Genomic DNA, 23,331 nt, shown 5'->3' with positions numbered 1-23,331 from the left:
TTAAAAGGCAACAGCTATTAATAAATCTATCAAATGAGTATCAATAGAACACCAGCTAAACTGCGTAAAAATATATGTAAAATATTAAAAGTTCTGTAATTATGAATATATACGATTCAACTGATTCCAAATCTTATGCCAAATATATTTAATACTTGGACATAGAAAAGGCATATGCTTAAGATCAGCATTATGATGACTACATGGCCAACATTTTGCTTCACCATTGGTATTAAATTTGAGAAGAGAAGTAGGAGAGAAAAACATTCTATTATAGATAACATAATGTTTGTGCAACACTGGTAGTAAGAGAGAAATATGATTTATTTCATAAGTCTACTGACCATGAAACCTTCAAATCCATTTCCAAGATAAATCAATTTGTTTTTCATACATGAAGAAATATTTGTATGAAGTAACTTATGTATATGGGATGCTTTAGGACCAGAAGGTAAAAGTGAAGCAACCATGTTATTTGTTGTAAGCTGATGCGAAATGTCAGACAATGAAGAAAAAGTCTTCATGAAAGCAGAACATAAAATCTGATATATCTTATTAAAAGAAAAGGGCAGTGGTAGTATAGTATGTAGATCTGCAAATGACAGTATGAGACTATCATGAAATAATTGATGACCCCAAATGAGACTCCACGTGGACCAGTAAATTGTTTCCCTTTTCTTTTTAATATTTTTATTATGCCAAATTGTGGAATTTAATAGCTTTGTTTTAGTAGAGATGTATTTGACACAGGTGTTTGTGAAAAAGTTAGAAATTCCTTATATGAAAAGGGGTGAACAATTGATTATTCCAATTCAGCACAAAGAGGAGAAATAGGAGAGCCTTCAACTGGTAACCAATAAGCACAATGTTTAAGCAAAAAAGCAGCTGCATATTTCCAGAATCTTGGAAATTCACTCTTCCTTCCGATTTCTTTAATCTTGCAGGGGAGATTTTGATCTTCTGCTGTTTACATAAAAAATTAAGTAGAAGTGAGTTTAAAAAAGTAACAGGAAAATAAACAGGTATCATGGATAACGAAAATAAGATTGAAGGAGTAAACATAATTTTAATAGCATCTAGTCAACCCCACCAAGATAAAAAAAAGAGATTTCATCTATTAAATTTAGTTTTGACCTCTTCTAGTAAAGAAGTGTACAATTCCACAGTGTCTTTAATAGATGCAACAAGCTACGGACCTAAATATTTAATTTTAGTGGGATTCCATAAAAACAGAATTTATCCAAGGGGAAAATTTCACATTTATCAATGCTGAGTTTATAGTCAAAGTTGAGAATAGGAGGTACTTTCTTGCAGGAAAGCTGGAATGGTAGGTTCTGGATTAGCAACATAAAGGAGAATGCCATCTGTGTGAACTGACATTTTGATGTGAAAATCATTGTGAATAAACTCTTAATATCTACATTCTGGCAAATCCTAGAAGAAATGCTTCTAACGCTAAGTTAATTAATAGTGGGGAAAGAGGGCACCCCTGTCTAGCCCCCTTAAATAAAGAAAAAGCTGGAGAACATATTCTGTTAAAAAATAAAAAGGCCTGAGGAGCAGAATAGGCTAATGAATTATGACTAAATAATTTAGGGCCAAACCATTTAAGAGTTGAAAACAAAAGCTTTCACTTCAGTCTGCCAAAAGTCTATCCCACGTCTAATGTAACTGCATCTAAAAGAAAAGGTTTACATTGGGACTTATCAATAGTATTTTAAAAAACATCCTAGAATTGTCGGACATCTCATGACTCTTAACAAAACCTGTCAATTCTTTACTTAATACATTCAGAGTTAGAGGATCAATATGTACTGCCAGAACCTCAGAAAAATGCTATAGTCTTAACTAATGAGATAGGGAAAAAATGATTGCAGTGTTCTGTCATATGGTTCCTACTAATTCAGTAAGGCAGTGTGTTTGGGCAACATAAGCATCAAACCTATGGGGACTGTGTCCGCTCATAATATCGGAATATGTTGACCTAGTTCGTGCCTAGCTAATGGCCCAAATTCCCCCAAGGAAAACATGAAAACAGATCTACCCTTTTGTTGTTCACTCAGGTATTCCCAAAAGGAGACACAAGAAATAGAAATACACAAATTGGCATTTTAAACATTTGTTGAAGCAGTTGGATTCTTGTGTAAAATACAGGTGCTGCAATGTTTAATAGAAGGAAAAAACGCATTGTAATCAACCTTACAAGAATGGCGATAAAGATGACTAATTCAATCCTTGTATATTTGCAATGATTATATGAATACATATAATTGTACTCCTACCTAGTACTGCCTAGTCCATAAAGCGTAGGGTGTGCGTTTTTGCCAGAATACCTTAGAGTGCTCTAACTCCCCATTTACCTGCGTGCCTGTGTCATCTGGTAGCCAGTCTGGGGTAGAACAGGTCGCCATCCCTCTCAGGATAGTGATGGGATTAAGCTGGGCTAGATTTCAGGTATGAGGCAACTGTGACAATCAAAAATCTCCTCTCTCGATCAAAGGCTTGGTGCAGTTTATTTAATAAAACTGGACTTATTAATTCTGTGCTGAGCTCTTTTGAACAGGCAACAGCAAACAAGGACAGTTTGAGCAGTGTACCTAGGTTCTTAACAGAATATTTTAAAGTATGATAATGTGTCTGCAAAGAAATGTATTTGTAAGCAACCCTTTTTTGAGTACATTATCTCATACAGGTACGCAAGAAAATATATGCTAAAAGTCATTCTCTAAAAATATGTCCACTTTAAATGTAAACATATAAAATGGAAGTGTCTGTGAATGGGCCTATTACCCTCACAACACCCTCTCCTTGTCTGTAAGGTGACTAACATCTTCATGGAAATATATCCTAAAATCAAAGTGTAAATTTATCATGAAACCGAAAAGTCAAAAGAATATTTTCACTTTAATGCCAAAGCATAAATAAAGCCAACCTGCATCAAAAGTCAATAAAGAATGAGCAAATAAATTCCACCTAATAAAAAAAAATGTTTCCATTAAAAAGTTGCCATATTGAAAAGTTCTCAAACCTGCATGAATGTCTAAATGTTCCGATAGTCAGAAGAAATAAATGTTTTTTCCAGCTTTCACAGGCGATGTTTCCATTGGCATCCCAATCACATGTTACAAAGTGCAAACATGGTTGTATCCAACCCAATCAGCAGCCACCAAAGGTGTGGCAGCCAGTAATGCTTCTGCAGCAGAAGAGCCAGAATCCAAAAATCCAGGAGCTGAGGCATCCATATAAGGGTCATCATATGCATTTTGCAACAATCGCATAGGACATCTTTGCAAATGGATTCATGAGGGACCCATCAGCAGTTCCACATAAGTAGATTAGACCAATTGCATTCCAAGACATATTTCAAAGGCACACTCAAAAGTGCACAGCAGTGGGACACAGGCTATATGCAATGGAAACATATAGATTAAAATGACAAGGACCAGCTATCATTTAGTTCCTACAATAAAGGTGCGCCAAAATACTGCATCATGCAACAAAACATGTGTGGTTGTGGTAGTGCCAGTCCCATTTTGCCACATGGCAGAACTTCCATTGCAGATCAGAAAAAATAGAATCAGGATCAAGTCAATTAGAAATAGAATAAGCGGTAAGCCTCCAAAGACGCTAGTAACCATGGAGTGTACAAAAGATGTTATCACTCGAAAGACAATTTGGAAAGTGCTAACAAACCCAGACCCACTCACTCACTCAATTTTACTACTCGTGCAGCATTTGAAGTATTAAATATGCGGTGCACAAGTTTTCCGAAGTGTTGTGGTAGGTAAGTGCATAGTAGAGATTGTATTTCAGAAGAGGACCTTGCAACTTGAAGATCAAACCCCTCCCCTACAGATGGTAAAGCAACTTCCTTCTGAAGCAATAAGGTTTTCAGTCTGCACGGAATACCAAAGTTTACATTAGAAATAGAAATTGAAGGCCAAATTATCACTCCTCTAATTGTGCCGGCCTGTGAAAAAAACACATTTGTACAGCAGGTCACTATCCTGGAAACCGTTACCACAAAAGGTGCTCCCAGTATGCTCCCACAGCAACCTTGGTCACTCAACATCAAATAACTTCCACTGAAAAGTAGTCTGAAGGCCAGACTAATCACAGCAGCTCAGAAACCCTTCAGATAACTCTGCACGTTTGCTTTTGAAGCATTGCAAACCCCTTGAAGTGTGGCCTACTGGCAAGTTAAAGAATGGACGATATTGTTCTCGCAGATATTACTGCTAAGAAAGACCTCCTTTTCCCCATTTCTACACCTGAAAAAGAAATGTAGGATCCATGTCTCACGTACAAAACACTCCGCTAATGCTTTTTATCTTTCCACCTGAAAGTGTTTTAAACAGGGCTTGAAATGAAATGTTGAAATTGCCAGAGAAATAAACCCATGAATTATCCAATCAGCTAGTGGTATTTTTGCCACAGTAAATGGTAATTTCTCTAGATGTTCTACATTTAACATTGGGCATGTTGCATCCTTTTTTGCCATTACTTTCTGCTCTCTGGTCAAATTATAGGGCATGAAGAAATTAGTAACATTTAAGTGCTTCCAAGCTATGCGACCATTCCTCAGAGTCTGTAAAGTCCAGCTTAATAGCATGCTAGATCTATGCTGACTTTATCCTTGTTGTAAGATGGACATTTCACTCTGTATGATGTCAATAACTGATGGCACAATGTTACTCAGAGGGTAAATGCTAGTGGATAAAGTAGTAATTCCATTGTCAACTACTGCTAAAGCCTTTTCTAAATTCACTTTGTAAACCTCACTTATCAGTTCAACAGCTTCTTGCTGTGACACCTTCCAAAACTCGTTGTACACAGCATGTAAAAAGCAATTATGACATGGCTTTCTAGGACTTAACAAAAAATCCTGTACATCCATGTCATCTCAAAGGAGAGACAAGTGTTCTTTCACCTCATCTAATGTGGAATGGTTTAACCATTGAAGGCATAACTTTCTCACGCTGTACCTTGTCACCACTACAGAGTGTTGTGTTTGCACGTAACATGGGTCTTTTATTCTAAAACCCTTCTTGTTGTTCAAAAACGGTGCATGACAACCATTAGTATCTAATAGCCACACTAGCCATGCCATTGGAATAGAATGTGAAGAGCTGCATGTACCATTCTTAAGCATACTATTGAGCTTTTACTCTGTATAGTTTTCAAATTGTTGCCAATTCTCACCATGTGTAAATGTGGCAATGTTTGGTGTATTCAAATTCTTTATCTTAGCCAAGCCCAGGCAGGATGTTTGTTGTACTGTTTCTTTCAGAAAAATAATGAGCCAGATTCAGGCAATCTGAGACAAAAGTCTAACTTTACGACTTTTGGTATTCACATAGGTCATATATGTGTTGCATTGGAATCTCTGGCTCAAGCTGTACACTACGGCTGAAGTCGCAGTCTCCGGTCGTACTATCCAGCTTGGTCTGGAATCTTCGGCTCGGGCCGTATGAAGTGTAATCAATGGCCCGGAAGTCAATTTTTACAAAGAGGAACTTCAGGAGCGTGAGAAAAATGGTAGAGGAGGTCATGAAAATCAGGGAGAAGGGTGTGGCAGACACTGCATCACATGCAAGAAAAGTTTCTTCTTTGCATCATGGTACATGCAGTCCACAATTTGTGCTACTCTGAGTGTTGACTATAGTGTTACACCATACTCAGTGTTGACTACAGTGTTACACCAAACTTTTATGTAACACTACATTCAACACTGAGGGGAGCGCAAATTGTGGACTGCTTGTACCATGATGAAAAGGAGCAAACATTTCTGGGATGTGATGTGTCTCGCCACCCTTTTCCCTGCCCAAACTGACCTTCATGGCCTCCTCTACCATTTATCTCATGTTCCAAATGTTCCTTTTTATGAAAATTGTATTCCAGCCCATTGATTACACTTCATCCGGCCGGAGATTCCACCTTGAGCCCAGATTCTGGCCCGACTGCCGATGTAAAGGTACGACTCATAAAAGAACTCTGTGAATACCAAAAGTCATAAAGTTAATCAAGCCCAATGTTTCTTGGTATTAGACATGCTCTAAACAAAACCTCATTGCCTTGAACTTGTCAATTGTTCATTACCCAAACAGATCTTTAATCAATAGTTTCTTTCAAAAACTGTACCCTTGAATCAAGAACTGGGAAATAAAGGAGGCCAAATAAATTAATTTTGTTTTAGTCAGCCTATTTTTCTTTGCCTGGGAAGGGAGGAGTTTATAATAATAAGACACTGGGTCTACGGGGTTATTGCTGGAAAAATATGCAAACGTCTGTGCCCATGTTGTGGAGCTACCCAAAGGTGGTGTAAGGCAATTTTCCTATTGCCTGTAATTGAATACTGCACATGGAGTACTAGCTCTGTATAAGTAATGGTGTGCATCGTGATGGTAACCAAAATTTCCTCACAATTACATGTACCACTATACGTATCTTCTTTTTCAAACACAGCATAATGTTCTAGCTCAGATAGTATAGATCTAACCATAATAATATCCAAATTCCATGCAAAGGTGGGTCTGACGAATCCAAGGAAAAGTGGACATTGTAGACAAAATAGCCGGAGACTGTCTGTGCAAAAATAGAAACCTCACGTGATGGTGTAGAACTGGTAGTTAACTCCAATGGTGGCTCCTAATAAACAACTTTGTTGTTGGCATGTGTTGTTCAAGGCTGTGAACGTGTATACAGTGTTGGTATGGTATTGGTAGATGTAACTGGAAGTAGCAAACCTTCAGTGTCAGATATCCCCAGCCTGGGTACAGAAACCTATGTGTTGGTTAATGCTTGCAATAGTATTTCCCCTGTGGTAGTAAGAGGAGGCAGGTATCTACCTAGGATCCCTCATGGCCTAATGTACAGTTTGGTTTGACAAGCAAATTGATGCAATTTGTTTGTTTTTACAGCCAGCAAGGGGCGGTGAAAGTACAGTTCTGGTACCTGCAATTGCCAGGACTGGCACAGCCGCTGTGTAAGATGGCCAAACTCCTTCTTGTCCGCAATCTTCTCTCAGGCCATATCCCCGACCTTTGGAATCCAGCCAGGAGTTGCTGGTTGCACCTTCAGTTCTGCAGTGGGAGAACGTTCCTCGAACTTGTTGCTATGCTCATCTCAGAAGACTCTCAGTTCCTGTAAGAACAAAAAACATTCACTGATATCAAAAGGTGTTCTCGCCGCCACTGTACAAGGTTTGCGAAGACCCGTAATTCACATATAGACACTGAACAGGACCTCATAGGGAGTCTGACCACCCAAGGTTCTTCTAGGGATATTGTTTAAAGCTCTCTGGACCCCATACAGGTGGTGGACCCAACTATGACCTGAACCTAATAATCTAGTCGCTAACCACAGCTTTAAGTCACAGTTTTTTCTCTTTGCTATCGATTTTTCCTCAGGATGGTAGAGGGAGGAATGGAGAACAACCACACCCAAGATATCCCTGGTATCCTCTTAAGCCTTAAACGCAAACGCTGAGCCCTGGTTCGAACGGAATTCAGAGACTGCACATGTCCAGATGAAGACTTGCAAATCTTTTATAACAGTTCAAGCATCAGCCGATCGCTGTGGCCATTCTCATAGAAATCAAGAACATTAATCAACTACTAATAGAATGTATTTAAAGGAGCCATCATTATTTAGTGGCCCACAGTGGTCCAGATGCACACAGGCTAGAGGCTTGTTTGGAATCAAGAAAGGTGTCTGCGGTGGGCATGCTGTGATGTAAACTTTTGTCACATTTAAGCACATAGTATTTAGGGCCAGATCCATTAAAGGGATTTGCCTATTCTGTGTCTATGGGAAATGTGTTCATGCATATGGCCCTTAGTCTGTTTAGATAGACCTGGCCACCAATAGTGTTGCTGTAGTAGTGTAACTGTAACTGCCATACTAGTGTGGGCAGAAGCTAACCCCTCATGTGCTGCCATAGAATAGAATAGAATAGAATAGAATACTTTATTGCACAATTAACTAAACTTATTACAATCTGGGTCTCCTGAAAGAGGGAAGAACATCACCAAACATCAAATAAATACATTTATAAAAGGCTCTGACCAAGACGATAATAAAAAGAAATTACATATCAATATCAAATTACATTGAGAGAGCATTAATAGTAAGTGAGCTGTTCCTCCATAGACTAAAAGGGCTTCCCTTTGCCCCCTTTCAGATTTGTTATAAGCCAAATGGGGAAGAGGATTAATTAGCAATCCTTAAGAGCACTGGCCAGATTAATCAAAGCACAGGTGTGAAACTCGGAACAAGAGCAAACTCAGGAGCCTGCAGAGAGGCTAGTAAAGCAACTGTACTTTTCATAAATTTCACAAAGTGAGTGGCTAGGTGTGCGGATTCACCTCTCAAGCACACTTCTACGGCACCTCTGCAAGGCCTGGCATTTAAAATGTGCCAGACCGGTCGAATCCAAAGTTTCCGTAGGGGTAGCAGCTCATTACAGGGTCTCTGTGCCATAGTGATGGCAGAATCCAGTTTGGGTACAATGTAAGATGTCATGACTCTACAGGAACTCAGCTTGGGTGGAGAAAACATGCTTCTCCAGGAACTTGCTTCTATCTGGGAGAGCATAAATGGATCTATAATTTCTTAGATCATGAAGATCCAGATTTAAATTTTTTTAAGTGCTTTATTAAAAGTGCTTTCACCATGGCATGTTTCTATATCGATGGAGCAATTCCTATATTGTTTTCTAGGCTGGGGGTCAAAGGTCAAATCATTTTCCCTTCACAATCTTGAACTCATTTTGGACCTGGTGGTGAGCCTTAGCCTCCTGGCCTGCACGGTGGCACATGTTGCAGGGAGCTGGTTCCACTGGCTCCCTGCACCAATCTTTCTAATTTTCCTTTTTCTTTTGTGCTTTTCTCCTCTTGCTTGGGTGCAGAAGTCCAGATCTTCCCCCATTTGGTCCTTGGGGTTTAAAGGAACCAGCTTCCCTGATCCTTCCCCACTTGTTCTGGGATCAACTATAGACAGTCCTTTAGCGCATCAGGGGCTTGTCCTTCCAATTGTCCATAGTGATACTGTTCTCCAATTCCAGGTCCAGAGTCCAACAAAAACAGCTCTTTCTCTCCCATGGGCAAGGGTTTTTAAGAGGGGTGGAAGGTTCTAGAAGCCAGCACCCCAACCAATCCTAAGGTGTCACATCACCCCTCCACTTCATCCCTACCCTCCTGCACAACATGCTGGAACAGATCAGGGTGGTATCATCAAAAAGTCACTATTCACTTCTCAAAATTTATTAGGAGTGCTCCCTCCTATGTTTGATCCAGAGGTCAGGACTTCCTCCATTGTTCAGTGGGACGGTGCTGTCCCAACCCTGGTGCAGTGTAACCGCTGATTACCAGATGCAGATTTTCTTTCTCACCCCTTCCTCCTCAGGAGATGAGTTCAGAAGTTAATTACTCCTTTGTATGGAGAGGCCTTGGTTCCCCCTGCTGGTGAGCAAAGTAATTAACTTGGTCCACCAAATGCATGTAAAATGCATATAAATGCATATGTGCCTGCATGAACTATTTTGTAGATTCCACATGAAGAAAGGTAAATTTGGTCATAAACAGATGTTAAACAATATCTGTCACAGGGAGAAACCCTGGGAAACCCCTCACAAAACAGGTGAAGGCAGTAATTTGAATAAAAGAAGAGTGAGCAAATGGAATTGATTTACCAACAAAGAAGCAAACACGCCCTTCTTTAATTCTTCTATAACAATCTCTGTAATCATTAGCGGACGATTGTAAGATGAACCGCATTGATGTTAGCAGAGAGGTCTAAGAGTGTTACACCCATCAGGTTCAACATGACGAAAATAAGTTTAAATACATTTAAAAAAACATTTTAAAAATTGCAAATGGTTAGGAATTGAGACTGTTTGGGAAGAGCCAACTGGAATGATAACCACAGCTGGAGAGTTTTAATCGCAGTGACTGGATGGCCGGTTGATCAGTGCTTGGCCTTATTGTCTGATGGCCCTCAGTCCAAAGCCGGCAGTGGTGACTGGACACACAGGAAGGTAGGCAATAATGCATTAAACCTCTGCTACATATGGTTAAAGGTGTGCACAAAAGTGCAATGGTTGAATGAAGCATCTTTCGTAGGGCAGGCTCTTTATCCAACTGCTGGAATGCATATAGTGCAAGAGCTGTATCCATTTACTGGGATGGAGGAACATTCTTATGCACAACCTTCCTTAAACCCTGCACCCAATTACTGGAATGCAAGGTCAGACAGCAGGCCTAGCCCTGCATCCAACCACTGTGATACAGACAACTGTATCTCTCATGCCCGAGCCATCTCTACCCCAACTCCTCTCTATGTCACGGATCAATCAATCAATCAATCAATCAATCAATCATTTGTAGAGCGCACTACATACCCACGAGGGTCTCAAGACGCTGGGAGGGGGGGCCACTACTGGTCAAACAGCCAGGTCTTGAGTAGCCTCCTGAAGGTCAGCAGTCTTGGGTCTGCCTTAGGATCAGTGGGAGGGAGTTCCAGGTCTTGGAGGTGAGGTGGGAGAAGGATCTCCTGCCGGTGGTTGTTCTTCGGATGCGAGAGACGGCGGCGAGTGCGAGGTCGGCAGAGCGGAGCTGGCGGTTGGGTATGTAGAAGGAAAGTCATCTGTTGACGTAGGCTGGGCCGGTCTTGTGGAGTGCCTTGTGTGCGTGGATGAGGAGCTTGAAGGATATCCTCTGGTTGACGGGGAGCCAGTGCAGGTTTCTCTGGTGGGGGGTGATGTGGCTGTGGCGAGGTATGTCGAGGATCAGTTGTGCAGATGCGTTTTGGATGCGTTGCAGTCGTTTGAAGAGCTTGGTCGGGGATCCCGCAGAGGGCGTTTCCATAGTCGAGTCTGCTGCTGGCGAGGGCCTGGGTGACTGTCTTTCTTGTATCTGTTGGGATCCACTTGTAGATCTTGCAGAGCATGCAGAGGGTGTTGAAGCAGGAGGAAGAGACGGCGTTGACTTGCTTGGTCATGGAGAGCATTAAGTCGAGGATGATTCCCAGGCTGCGTGCTTGGTCAGTGGGTGTCGGGCTGCCCCCAGTGCCGTCGGCTACCAGGAGTCATCCCGGGCTGAAGGGTTGGAGCCGAGGATGAGGACCTCTGTCTTGTCCGTGTTCAACTTCAGTCAGCTGATCTTCATCCAGTCGGCGACGGCCTTTTCCTTCGTGGAGGTTGGATTTGGCGATGATGGGGTCTTTAGTGAGGGAGAGGATCAGTTGAGTGTCATCAGCATAGGAGACTATGTTGAGGTCATGCTGTCGGGCGAAGTGTGCGAGCGGGGCCATGTAGATCTTGAACAGTATCGGGCTCAGGGAAGATACCTGGGGTACACTGCAGATGATCTCAGAGGCTTCGGATTGGAATGGGGAGAGGCGGATGCTCTGGTTTCTGCCGGAGAGGAATGAGGTGGTCCATTCCAGAGCCTTGTCTCGGATCCCCACAGCGTGGAGGCATGCGTGTAGTGTGCAGAGGCAGACAGCATCGAAGGTGGCGGAGATGTCCAGGAGAATGAGGGCCGCAGTCTCACCATTGTCCAGCAGGGTCCTGATGTTGTCGGTGGCGGCGATGAGGGCAGTCTCGTTGCTGTGGTTGCTGCTGAACCCTGACTGGGAATGGTCCAGGATTCTGTTTTCTTCGAGGTATCGGGTTAGCGGTCTGTTGACGATCTTCTCAATGACCTTGACCGGGAAGAAGCAGAGAGATGGGCCGGAAGTTCTTGAGGTCTCTTGGGTCCGCCTTGGGTTTTTTGAGAAGGGCGTTGATCTTGGCGTGTTTCCAGCTCTCTGGGAAGGTCGCGGTCTCGATGGAGAGATTGATGACATTGCACAAATGGGGTGCAATGGAGCTGCTGGCTTTGTTGAAGATGTGGTGCGAGAATGGGTCTGACGGGGAGCCGGAGTGGATTGTGCTCATAGTCTTGATGGTGTCATCGATGCTCACATTGGCCCAGGCTAGCAGGGGGTCGTGGTCGATGGTGTGCGGAGAGTCAATTGTGTTGATATCTGTTGGGGCTGTCTGGGTGTTGAAGCTGTCGTGGATGTCTGCTATCTTGCGGTGGAAAATGTGGCGAGTGAGTCACACAGGGCTTGCGACGGCGGGATGTCGTTGGTGTTGGAGCTGGGGTTGGAAAGTTCCTTCACAATGTTGAAGAGCTCATTGCTATTGTTTGCGTTGGTTTCGAGGCAGTCTTTGAAGGAGGTCCTCTTGGCAGTCCTGATGAGGTGATGGTCGTTGCGGATGGCGTCCTTGTGGGCAGCGTGGCTGTCCGGAGTCTGCTCACTGTGCCATTTCTTCTCTAGTTTCCAGCAGGCTTGCTTGGGGGCTAGGAGTTCTGGGGTTAACCAGCTGGCCCTCTTGCTGGTATCTCTTTAGGAGGTTTTCTTCAGTGGGTGAGGGTGTTGGTGCAGTTGTCAATCCAGCATCTGAGACTGTGGGCAGCATCGTCGGTGTTGGAGGGTTCGGTGGGTGGGCTGAGAGCGAGGTTTGCGTTTAGTTGGTCTTCAGTGATTTTGCTCCAGCAGCGGCGAGGGATCTGTTGGGCGTGGTGGGTATCTGGTAGGTGAAGTGGATGCAGTGGTGGTCGGTCCAGAGGAGTTCAGTGGTGTGGCTGAAGGAGACGTGGGAGCTTGAGGAGAAGACTGGGTCGAGCATGTGGCCGGTGGAGTGGGTAGGCGTTGTGATGAGTTGCCTCAGTCCGAGGTTGGCGAGGGTGGTGGAGTTGCTGTCGTTGTTGTTCTCCAGGTGAAAGTTCAGGTCTCTGAGGAGGATGTAGTCTGTGGAGGTCAGGGCGTGCGTGCTGATGAAGTCGGCAATGGAGTCGCTGAACTGGGCTCGGGGTCTGTAGACGAGGGTGCCTCTGAGGGTGGAGTTGGGGTCTGTGTGGATCTGGAAATGCACATGTTCGGCGGTGCTGAGAGTGTCGTTGGTGCTGGTCGAGACCCTGATGCTGTTCTAGTGGACGATGGCAATTCCTCCACCGACTCCGTTGGTGCAGTCTCTCAGAGTAATCTTGTAGCCGTCTGAGATGGCAATGGCGATGTCGGTGCGGAGGAGTTGTTCATCCAGGTCTCTGTCAGGAAGGCGACGTCCAGGGATGAAGTGTCGAGCAGGTCCCAGAGCTCGACGGCATGATTGCGTGCGGAGCCGGTATTCAGTAGGCTGCATCGGAGGGGATTGTGGCCTTTCTTGGCGGGTGGTTCGGCGGCTCTGAGGCTGCTGTAGCTGCAATTCCGGCAGGTGAATGGACCCTGTGTGCATTTCGGGGTGGTTTTGAAGCAGGTGTGGGTCCGTCCGGAGTTGAGAGTGCGGAGTGTGCTGGCATCATAGCGGCGGCGGTTGTCATGGCGGGTGCGGGGACCAGGGGTTCTGGAGCTCGGCGCGGTTCAGATGCAGCAGCCGCCATATATGGGGTGGTGGGTGGGTGGAGCAGCTGGGAGGTGGGAGGCAGGGGCAGCGAATGGGCAGTGAGGGGGCAGGGCCACAGGGGACGCAGTGGCAGGAACAGGAGCGGCGAAGGGCACCGAAGGCAACCGGACACAAATCAGGGGGCAACGAGGGGGAACAGAAGGCAAGAAAAACTGGCACAGAAAAGAATGCAGGCACAGGGGGGAGACAGACAACAGCGGTGACAGACACCAGAAGACAGTATGGGCAGTACAGGAAAAGACAGCGACAGTGATACAAACCTAAGGCTTACCAGGGGCCACCAGGGATGAGGCGCAGGTGGTAGCCTGTGGGTGGAGGAGGGCCTCAACTTCTACAGCAGCGGCAGCTGGGGCAGGGTAAGGACACAAAGGCGGAGCTGTGTGGTGGGGGAGCGACCTACGTAACAAGGTCAAGTTCACATATCTGGGGTTGTAATAATGAATTTTGATTACATCTCTTCATTACCCCAACTTCCAAAATGTATCATGCATAATTTAACTCACCTTGTAGCTGCTTATTCCTAGAATTTCAGTATTCCTCTGTGTTGGGCCTCTGTCAAGATATTGCCTTACCCTTGGCTGTCTGTTCAATCCTGAGGTCTCTAGTTTCCAAAGGTTCTATAATAGAGGCATGCCTATCATGCTCCTGAAGAAAGTGAGGTTGCTATGTTTGGTGAAACTGGTCTGAGACTTGTTTGGCAGTGTTAGCCACTGCTGTATTGCACATATATAATGTACCAAACCAGAGCAACATGGCTTTCCGAGCTGCAGAGCTTGTTGAGGTTATGAGTAATGTGCACCTCTAAATCTTACACTAATAACACCTTACCGGCACATCCTTGGATGGGTGGTTCGGTTACCACGTTAAACCACATTTTGATGAGGCACTGTGTACTAGAGACGAAGTACAAATCAGCACATAAAAAATACAGTTAATTAAGAAAGAACTGACAAAATTAGTGAGTCCTAGTGCTGAAATCGAAATTTTATCAACATTTGTGACTAAAATTTAAAGGTATACTACAGAAATTGTGAAGTGCAGATGCATAAAGTCAAAATATGCCTAGTAGGATCTAAAAGTCATCATGGCTCACCCCCAAATCTGGGAGTTTATACAGGCAATCTTCTCAGAATAAATTGAAAACCGTGGTGTGAGCAAAAAAATATTTTCAGCAAATCAGAACATCGAATTAGAGAGCATCATACAGACTTACCACCTAAGCACTATCACACCACATGAATATTGATGGAGCTGCCTCTGTGCTAATGTCATTCGGAGATAGAACAAAATTGGTACAAAACAACAGTGAACATTTGTGAGTGAATGCAATATGGTATGCAGGCGGAATAACTTTGAAGAAATGTAGCTTTAATGAACTCATTCTTAAGAGTCTTCTTCAAGAACAGTGTAATTTGGAATTAAATAAACATAATTTGCTTGACTACTTGCAGAAGAAATAATTAAACAGAGCACCAACATGATGAGATATCCATTTTGAGCAAGATGGTGAAGAGGCAAAGTTAAGGCCTATTTAGCATTAGCCAGGAAAATGGACTTTGACAGGTCATATCAAACCTTTTTTTAAAGGCAATAACATCATATTGGTGTACACATGTGAATTCAAGTGTAGAAAATGTTCTGCACATTGCAAATAATGCACAATTGTAGTTATAGCACAAACGCTCTGTCATCCTCCCCATCTGATTATTTTCTCATCACAAAAAGCCCCAACTATTATAATACAGTCTGTATCACTTTGTGCTTCGTGTGTTTTGATTCTTCCAACATCTTGAGTAAATTACATATTCAATCTCCAACATTTTCCATCTTTGGTTCACCCTCTTTCATTTGAATGACACCATTTTCTCCTTACACCCACATTTTAGAAATATTAACTCAGAAAATCTGAACAAGATAACCAAATCAATCACACACATTAACACAATAATTACTGGTGTTAGTATTGTCCTACGCCTACCCCCACACAAGCTATCAATCCCTTCACCATCCTTTCTAAAATCCTTTCCAATCTCACCAACCCAGAAAACTACAGATTTCCACATACTTTTTAAAAGCTTTGATTTCACAAGAAATGTTAGTAATATTTTGGACATAGGCATTAATAACCCCACTCTTGTCTGGGATGAAGTTGCAACATTCTTTAACCTTCAAAACCCTGCAAACTCCTCCTTACTTTGCAAAAAGGATATCTAGCACTAGACGGCTGTGCATGATCATTGCACATATAGCAAATAATTATTTTTTTATTTGCATTAGTGCATCAGAAGTATTAGAAGAAAGCCAATTAACAAGTGTAGCTAATCTACAAACCTACACTTCTATCATAGCTACTTCAATAGATGGAAATATAACTCCTAATACATCCAGCACAATTTTCCCAAAACCTTGCTTCAGTCTCTTCAAACCAACAGCATTACACATCTCATTTATATGCTAAACTTTATAGAATAGCAAAGCAAGATAGCAGGAATCCTCCCAATTATGAGGTATGTTGAAACTGGCAGTCTTGTCACCCTCGCTAAACTCCTCTAAATATTTGTTCTCCGTCAACCAGAAACTCACCACTGACAATATGACACCTATTGTACTCACTCTTTCCCTCATGCTATACTGATCTAACTGATGTAGGATCATGAGGCACCATAAAATTCACCCTTTATTTCATGCTCCATTCTAAATTTTAGATGCTAATTCTAAGTCCTAAATTCCTCTTCAGCCTTAACCTGCTGTCTAATATTCATTTAATCTTTCCAATATTTCCCAATATGTACTTTCCTCTCATTATTTTATAACAAACTCACACTCTTCATTACACAAACTGCACACATACTCCCCTCTAGTCCTCTTAGTATTCTGATTACTTTTTGCAACTGGATTAAAATATTTAAAATAATTTGCCAAATGCCTAGTATCTTCGGAAACAGGAAGGCCTTCCAGCGAAGCATTGATATCACTGCAAGAAAGACTATGGCATTGGTAGCTGATGAGAGGTGGAACATTCATCTGCAGAGGAAGGAAGAAATGTGCATACTAAACAGTTCTTAACGCCGATCATTTTGACATACTCCCTCATTCAATTTGTATAAATATTATCTTTAAAATTAAGAAGTGTGCTTTCTCTATGTGTCTGTGTGTTATGTCCAATTTCAGTATGAACTTTTGTTAATTCACCCTGTGAAGAAGCATATTCAACCGGAATAATTAGGCACATCAATAAGGCAAATAAAGCTATTAGTATCACTATTAGTGAATCCATGCTAATAATTTTACAGCATCCGATGCATGCCTATTTCTATTGAAATAAAAGCAGAGCAAATAAAGGAAAATTCAGGACACCAAAAACAGTCTTCAAGATTTCTATTTCAAAACAACAATAAATCTTCATGTTTCTATTTTTTAAACAACAATCAGAAATTAAACTTCAGTGTTTCTTTTTTTCAATTGATAGATTCAACATTCTATTTCTTTAACTGGATTGGATTATTTAGTAAGAAACAAAACATTAATGCTCTTCCAAGGTTTAAAATCTAAGTTTCAAAATTTCATGACCATCATGATTTGCAAAAGTTCAAGGTGGTTCTTCTGCAAATATGAATTAACAGGTTGCTGGACAGTGGTCTTCAACATCTAACTGTTCTTCTTCTTCACATAAAGATGCAAGATATGCCCACTCAGGTGAAGCGTACTTTCTGTTTGAGATTCTCTTTTTTGTTGGTCTCTTGGCAACTGGTGATTCACTGTCACTATTCTCAGAATCAATTTCAAACACTTCTTCTTCTTCTTCTCCAATTGATTCCGATCATTCAACTCCCCAGTGTCTTCTTTTGCAGTTTCTTTTAGCTGCCTTAGGCCACTTATCTCCTTGATGCACCTTCTGGACGCCTGTATTTTCTCTTGTGACTACTGGTAAATCTTTTTCACTCACAGTCAAACTTGTGCTTTTACCAGCATCAGTAACTTCACTCACTGAAAGCAGCTTCTATCTCTTAAAGGTTCTCGAGACTCCAATTTTCAGCTAGAATTTTTCAGAAACTGGATCACAATCTGTTTCTTGCTGCTGCTCATGACTTTGCAGACGTTCTTCACTCTGATTTCCAAAATGATACTGACTATTGGTAGCTTCACCAGGATCATCAACTTCATCAGTATCCCAACTTCACCAGGAGTATTTTTATCTCCCCTACTGGAGCCACGCTGTGGACTTGAGCTTTGCTCGGTAAATCAGTGGTTGCTGTCAACACTTTTTCATCCACCCTTATTCATTCTTCTTATGTGAACAATGTGGGATTCCTTCACACTTTAAAGCAGTGTGAGTCACAAGCACAACTTGGTGTAGCCCTTTCCACCTGGGCTTGAGGCAGCTCTTGCGAATATGCTTGTTTATCATGATCCAGTTTCCTGGTGGCAATGAATGTCACTGACTTTCTTTTGATGGTACTGTTGCCAAATGTATTTGATGAGAGACAAACTTCACATCAGCTAAACCTGTACTGTATGCGCTCTGCTGAAAGGATTTATGCAGACTGATAGTTCTGTTCATCAAAACTTAATTGGGGCGAGAGTCCACTATTTCTTTTCTGGAGTGCATCCGATGCTCATGAGAACAAGAGGAAGTGCATCTGGCCGCTTAAGATTCATTATGGCACACACCTTAGTCAGCTTATATTTGATATGGCTATTCATCTCATCCACTATTCCACATTTTATGGGTGATAAGTAAATGGAAACCTCTGCTCAATCAGAACAGCAGTACATCACAACTTTAGGATCTCATTTTTAAAGTGAAATCTAGGGTCTGCCTCAATAGAGTTAGACGGGCCAAATCTTGTTATCAACTCTCTTAATAAGAGTTTGGCAATTGTCATACTATCGCTTCTCCATGTTGGATAGGCCTCCACCCATTTTGAAAACAAGCAGACAATCACAAGAATATATTTAAGCCATTGTAAACAGATATCTAAATGAAGTACCCATGTTGTCGTGCCCTGATTGTTTCTCCGGTACATGACACACCTCGGACATACATCTTCTGTTATGCCTTTGAACTTTGTATCATACCAGTACTTTCTGAAAATCCTGGTCATGGGATCCCTACCTACGTGTGTTTGCAAATAATGAGCCATTGAATATAATAAGAAGTCTGGGAGTACATATTGCTTTTCAGGAGTAACCCATAACTCGTTAAAGTTTTTCTCACAACCGGACAATTTTCACTTCTGTCTTTCATTCTCTGGTACTTCCTCATGGAGAGCCCTCAATTCACTTAATAGGGATCTGTATTGGATTTAACAGAAAACAGTTGTCAGAACTCGAATTTTCAGCAGTTCCTAAATCGAGTTCAATTTGCTCTGATTCTTGCACTGGGGTTTGCTAATTAAATTGTACAGTTGCATTTTCAAAGGCACAGTACTTTACCAGCTAGTTATTGTGACTATTTTCCATTGTGACTATGTTGTCACCAGCATTATGGGCTATGTATTTGACCACTACCACTTCTATGGGTTCTTGTATTGCCCCCAAAAAGATCAAGAATATAGGAACCATTCCTGATGGAAGTACCAGAGTATGTCATGTCAGAGTATGTCATAAACCACCTTTTGTGACCACAGATGGCCAAAATCATGTACCACTCTGTTATACCTTCAGTATATATCATTTCTATTGTAGTTTTCTCTTCCCCATTTGCATTCCTAACTGTTTAGCCTATCATTATCTCCTTGTCATGATATGTCATCATAGAATCTTCGTGTGCTATTTATATGATGTCATGGAATGTTGGCGACTTCGGTCTCCAGCTGACCTTTCCCTTCCATTGCCTGTGGGCTTTATTGATTCACATTTACTTTAATAAATGTGCTTCTACTTATACTTATACTGACTCTGTATCTTAACACACTCCAAATCCATATCGGCTTTGTGTGTCAATTATCACTCTCACGTTTTTTGCTAGGAAGAAAGTACTTGTCGGAGCAATCAGCTATGTCATTTGTGCTGAATCAACATTACGCAGGTCTGATTCTACAATGATTTCAAAAATAGAACAGACAGCAAAAGCAGCTTTTAATGTTCCTTGATGGTCTCTCAAATAAGAACCATCAACAAACAAAGTCAGAGCAGCCATTTAAAGTGGAACATATATCAGCACTCTCAAGTTATTGGCTAGGTAGTAAATTCTTGTCAGAGCAATCAGGTCTGCATTTGTGTTGAAGCAACGTTAGGCAGGTATTGTGGGCTTTGCAGTCCAAAACCTGTTATTTTTTCCACATTGCCTTTGACTACCTGATTTTCCCACCTAGTTTCTCCATTGATCTGTGCTCAGACCTGTGTGTTAAGCAATCCACCCCCAGCTCCCATTTTGTCTTAGCAAGTGAGTGAAACCTGAATACCCCCCCTTAGCAACAGATATATTATACATCAGAGACTAAACAGAGGGTGCTCTGAGACAGCAGTAATTGGCTGTTAGCTGTTTAAGCTGTGTTATTCAGGATTGTGCATGCATTGTTTTGGGCTAGGGGAGTGAGTAAGGTTTAGTACAACTAGTATTGTTAGAGGTCAAAGTTTGTTATGCCCTTACCTACAGAACTCCAAAGTGTGGATTGAGCCGGTCTGTCTCTTAGGAGATTCAGGATTGAGGAGCAGCTTCCAGCCCCCTGGCCGGCAAACATTGCCTGATGTCACTATTGGATGCTACATACGCGCACTGATTGGTGGTTGCCTCTGGTGTGTCTATTGGATTAGGGTGAGTGTTCTCATTGGTTGGGTATTTGAGGTTACTGATTGGTTTCTGGGTCAGCGATTCTATTGATGAAGGGCTTAGGGCCAGCGATCAGATTGGTGGATAGGTTTTGAGTTTTGGATTGGTTCCTGGGACTGGGCTTACTTTTGGACGTACGGTTTAGGGTTTCCTGCATGATTGGCTGCTGGGACTAGGCTTGTTGACTAGGGCTGGGTTTAGGCTTTCTATTGGCTATAGGGCCTAGGGTTTTGCACCTGATTGGATGCTGGGACTAGGGCTGTGATTGGCTATAAGAAGCTGCTGTCCTATTGGAACTACGACTAGTATTGTGATGGGTTGAGGTTAGGAATAGGGTTCCCATTGGCCGAAGGGGTCACCTGATTACTAGGGCTATTTAAGGCCTGGTCTCAGGGCGTCACAGCCTGGATGTTGCCTGTTTGAGCCTGTTTGAGACTGGTCAGGACTAGGGCCAGAAATGCTGTGCCATTTTATATACACCAGCGCCCAACCTACCCTATCCACAACCAGAGTAACACACTCACAGCACAGGTACTCTGCTCATTTATTATAAAATAATCCAAGACAAACTTAAATGTCTCAGCACCCACCACAAACTCCAGAAACAACACATGTACACCCCTCTATCCCAACTGCCACACATTTCTACGATCACCTAAAAACATTACACAACTCTATCCTACACAACTAACCAATCCACTCATCACTAACACAACCCAAAACCACACCGTACCCAACTATATCCCATACAGACACACACTCCCTGCTCTTGTTATTCCCAACAGACCCCTTTTCGCCACTAACAAACCTATACTCAGCCTTCCATAATTCCTCTGACCAACACTCTCCTCTTCCTTCTACCACAATAACACAACAACACAACACTTACACTCCACCACACTACGCATATTACCTCTTGCAGCAACCAAATCTAAGACAAACACTATTAACTCTACTTCATCCCCTTTTATACACAACATACACTCTACTCACAAACACATCACCAACCCCTTTACCTTACAACTTCCACTCAATTCACTTCAATTCAATACAGCTTTATTCGATTAAAATAGTTAATCATAAAAGCAAAGATACACAATATATAGAAAGACAGTAAACAAAACTACATTAAAAGTTGATTCCTTTATTTAAAAATAGATTTTAAAAAAAGCATTAACAGAAGCTATGACATGGACTGAGTCTAACGTTTGCAAGGCTATAAGTGCAGATCGACAGTGCCTAAGTCCAAAAGATTTCAATACTGGCAGAATCCATCTTTTCCTAGGAATGGTATAAAATTTACATAAAAATATAACATGTAGTGTAGATTGAATCGATACATCATCACATGGACAATTACATAGAAATTTGGACCAATCGTTCCGTTCAGGAAAACTTAATAACCTATGAATAATTCCCAAACGGAAGCGAACTATCAGAAAATCACCAACGACAGTTGTTATGTACGGTTGAATTGATAAGTGTGTAGAAATCAACTGATGTGCCTGGACAGAAGTTTTCCTCAATTCTATTGCCAGTCTGCGATCATTTAAATAGTCCAAGCACAATTTTTTCAAATCCTTTCTCACAATCAGGCATAAGGTGGTAGGGTCATCAAAAAACTCGCGATGGTCCAAATTACAAAAAAAGGATTTAATATATGCTAGCCATCTAATCCTTGACACCCCTTCCAGCTTCAAAAGATCAATAATAATAATGCGATTCAAGGCCAAATTTTCCGAGGTCCAAATCCTATGCCATTCAAGTATCGGTTGTATTTTAATAGTGTCTTCCAGGTAACCAATTCCTAGTTCTGCGTGACATATATAAAAGTTGAGATGGAATCTGGAACAGCCAGTAAAAACCTTAAAAATTTATTTTCCACTGTCTGCAAAGAGGTAACATCAACAATCCCCCAAACACCAGCTCCATAAGTAGCAACAGAAACACATTTTGCGTTATACATTTTTAACAGTTCAGATGGGGGCCTCCTACCCAATTTCTTTCTAAGGTTATGAAGGGCCGTCACAGTTCTAGCAAACAGGATCCTCCTGGCTTTCACGGCTTGTTGCCAACTTGATTTATTGTCGAATCGAATGCCCAGATAAGCAAACGTTTTAGTATACTCTATAGGCTTATCATATACAAACATAGTCTTTGTGCTCTTGTTCTTGCTACTGCCACTAATCATGGCAAAAGTTTTAGAGACATTCATAGAGAGCCCCAAATTGGACATATAATTCTCAAATGAAGAAATTACTCGTTGCAGGGCCAGGGGGGTACGAGCTATTAACACGGCGTCATCGGCGTATAACAGTGCCGGAATGGTTCTTGTTTCTATCTGGGGTAGATCACTACAATTTTGTACCAAATGTTTTTCTAGGCCATTAATATATAAATTAAAAAGGAAAGGAGCGAGGACACAACCCTGTCTCACTCATTTTCCTATCTTAAAATCAGTGGTACATTGGCCCTCTGCCCCATACCGTACGCTTGCCCTGGCCCGTGCATAGAGCTGTCTGAGAAAAGAAACTAAAACAGTGTCCACACCTAGCTCATCTAAAATTTTTCATACCTTTGCGTGGACAACGCAATCGAAAGCTGATGATAAATCAACTAAAGTTAAATATAAATTGCCCCTTTTTGCCTCTGTGTATTTATTAATTAAAAGGTTTAAATTAAGGCTCTAATCCACAGTCCCCATTCCCTTGCGAAATCCGTATTGAATATCACATATTATTCCCAAGTCCTCTGCCCATTCTTGTAACCTGAATGAATCAATGAATGAATGAAAATAAATTTATAACGCGCAGAACTCAACCTGTTTAATATGACTCTACCAACGATTTTGATAGAAGAGTCTAGCAGGGAGATGGGGCGATAACATGCCGGGTTAGCTCTATCTCCTTTCTTAAAAATGGGAACTAAAATAGAAACTAACTAGGTTGAAGGAAGACTATACACACTAGATGCATTAAAAAGTAAAGTTAAAAGTGGTCCCCATAGCTCGGGGTTACATTTAAAAAGATCTGCTGGAATGCCATCCGGGCCAGGTGCCTTGCCCCATTGACTAGCTATTATAGCCTCATTTACTTCCTGAAGATCG

The 23,331-nt window shown here is 41.9% G+C and overlaps 1 long non-coding RNA gene across 1 annotated transcript in view; it reads right to left on the bottom strand.

The window, feature by feature from the left end:
- Positions 1–490: 490 nt before the first annotated feature.
- LOC146832756 (uncharacterized) overlaps positions 491–23,331 on the bottom strand; it is a 52,950-nt gene continuing 30,109 nt past the window's right edge. Inside the window, exons 2-3 of the long non-coding RNA XR_014961334.1 lie at positions 6,955–7,143; positions 491–963 (exon numbers count right to left, since the gene is read on the bottom strand). This is a non-coding gene — a long non-coding RNA (uncharacterized LOC146832756). The remainder of the gene's footprint in view (positions 964–6,954; positions 7,144–23,331) is intronic.

This window comes from Triturus cristatus, chromosome 5_1, assembly GCF_964204655.1.
Source record: "Triturus cristatus chromosome 5_1, aTriCri1.1, whole genome shotgun sequence".
NCBI lineage: Eukaryota > Metazoa > Chordata > Amphibia > Caudata > Salamandridae > Triturus > Triturus cristatus.
This window is presented reverse-complemented; position numbering and strand designations above follow the sequence as displayed.